Source organism: Sinocyclocheilus rhinocerous, unplaced genomic scaffold (assembly GCF_001515625.1).
Source record: "Sinocyclocheilus rhinocerous isolate Xijiao unplaced genomic scaffold, SAMN03320098_v1.1 scaffold1315, whole genome shotgun sequence".
NCBI classification, from domain to species: domain Eukaryota; kingdom Metazoa; phylum Chordata; class Actinopteri; order Cypriniformes; family Cyprinidae; genus Sinocyclocheilus; species Sinocyclocheilus rhinocerous.
The window spans coordinates 136,706-139,151 of record NW_015644364.1 but is presented as its reverse complement, the minus strand read 5'-3'; the positions used below and the strand labels follow the sequence as shown (position 1 = coordinate 139,151).

Sequence of the window (2,446 nt, the reverse complement as noted above, 5' to 3'; positions counted from 1 at the left end):
CCAGAGCGCGTACACGCCTCACGCACCGGATGCCGTGCGCTCGCTCAAAGACAGTTGGACATATGATATAAATACTGTTCGGTTTCTGACACAAACCGATCGTTTCGTGTGTTAGGACATCAATGTGTCGTCACGAGCCGTAGGGTTTAATTTGGATTTGTCTGTGCATGTTTTTTTTACTCTCATAGATTTTGTTACCATTGCCATGCATTATACGACTGATAGACTGCAACGGTTGGAGTTAAAAATCATAATTTGTGTTCTACTGAAGAAACAAAGTCACCTACATCTTGGATGCCCTGGGGGTAAGCAGATAAACATCAAATTTAAATTTTTGGGTGAACTATCCCTTTAATGTTTAAGCATATAATGATATTCTAGGAAATTGTGTGCTTCTAATTTTACAGCAACAGTTTGGACAGGACCCTTTTCTATTCTAACATGACAATGCCTCTGTGTATAAGGCAAGGTTCAAAATGAAATGATTGATTCAGTCAGTGTGGAAGAACTTGACTGGTCTTCATAAAGCCAAGTCCTAATCCCAGCTGAACACCTCTGGTGTGACTTTAAATGCAGACCTTGAACCAAAAACTCATCACCAAACACCCATACCTCTACGCAATTTATTTAATATCTTTAGAATAACTTTAGATATAAATTTAGGAGAGTCCTCAATTGGAGCATGAACATGAAGTACAGTAATAGGTTGCCCATATACTGTGCCATTAATTAAAACTTACCTTACATCTGGGTCATTAATTTGATGTTCTAAAATAAAAGGTAAATGTGAACTAATTAAGATGTAAGTAATAAGGTGTTCCTCTTTCTTGTTAGATTTACAAGAAGAAAAAAATATTTGCCCAACCCAGTCTCTCTTCAATTTTAAATGTTTGGTATCTGATAAGTGCACCTCCTGAAGTATGGTGGTAGTAGAGTTCTCCTTTTTGATATTTTTTCTCTCTTAATCACATGTCCTAGCCTTTTAATATTCCAAGACTTGCAGTGCTTTTGACCGTATTTTAGCGAAAGCAACGTGCCAAAAGTGTAAGCGTGGAAAAATGGAAGTCAGAAGAATGCAGATCATATTTATTTTGCGTTAGCATGAAGCTGCAGTTTCACAACACTTGAATTACACTTACGAGTAACAGTAAAATGCTGCAGATCATTTTTTCTTACGCTTGAAACGTGATTTACACCTTTACAAAGCTTCTCTTGCGCATGCAAATTTAATTTACGCTTACAGTCTTATGTACACTTCCACAACTCTTACCCTGCATTTGCAAATCTTTTAGGCATCATTTTACCTTCATAATTATAGTCTCTGGTCAGTTTTGACCACAAACAACATGAGTGTGACTCCCAAATGAACAAAACCAGAGCGTTAATGTGTTACTCAAAGTACCTGCATCCTGGAAACAAATCTTCATCTCCAGACGTTTGTGTTTTATCCATGATGATCTGAACAGTTTGATCTCCTCCACTGACTCTAGATGGAAGTGACAGACAAACAAGTAATTAGTACTTTATTAAAAAAAATTAAGAACCTTATTAATAAGAACCTTATTAATAAGTAATTAAGCAATCTTATATTGTCATAAGTAATTTTATTTAATATTTAAAGAAATTCTGTATTATAAACAAGATTCTGTCTGTTTAAAATGGTGAAATATCAACTCATTTACATTCACTTTTATTTGTGACGAGAGCAGTATGTTACTGTAATGTGGTGTTTTGTTTCATGTTCATGTTTTCCATGTCTTTTATTTTGTAATTGTTTCATGGTCCCTGTTTGTGTCATGCTTCCCTTGCCCTCATGTATTCATGCCATTGGTTCCCCTGTTCATTGTGTCATGTTCTGATTGGTTGTCTTAGTCATGTGTCTTGTTTCCCATTGGTTTGTTCTTGTCATGTGACCCTCTTGTTTCCTATAAGTAGCTTCATGTTCCCATTGTGCCCTCGTCGTCTATTGAATGTATTTAACCCGCTGTTGGTGAGTCTAGTCTGTTTATGTCAAGTCTGCTCCTGCTATCTGCTGCCCTTCCTGTAATGGCGGTCGCCATTTTGAGTGTGTGGGCTGCACACTGCACTCCTGAGTCCTCTCCCGTCCACGAGTCCGCTCCAGAGGCCTCTCCTATTCACGAGTCCGCTCCAAGGGCCTTTCCTGTGCCTCCAGAAGTGGTAGCTTCCGCTGCAGAACCTCCAGAGGTGGCGGCATCTGCTGCAGAACCTCCTGAGGTGGTGGCGACCGCTTCCAAACTCACTGCCTGCCCTGTCACGGCCACAGAGGCTGTTCACAAACTCACAGACTGTCTTGCCACGGAGGCCGTTCACAAACTCACTGTCTGCCCTGTTACGGCCACGGAGGCTGTTTGGATATCACCTGTAAATAAAACTGCACTTGGGTTCTCACTTACGCTCGCCTTCAGTGGATGATTCATTACAGTTA

At 39.7% G+C, this 2,446-nt stretch overlaps 1 long non-coding RNA gene across 1 annotated transcript in view; it reads right to left on the bottom strand.

Moving 5' to 3' along the window:
• Window positions 1–1,463, bottom strand: part of LOC107758223 (uncharacterized) — a 13,046-nt gene extending 11,583 nt beyond the window's left edge. Inside the window, exon 1 of the long non-coding RNA XR_001641997.1 lies at window positions 1,403–1,463. This is a non-coding gene — a long non-coding RNA (uncharacterized LOC107758223). The remainder of the gene's footprint in view (window positions 1–1,402) is intronic.
• Window positions 1,464–2,446: the final 983 nt, after the last annotated feature.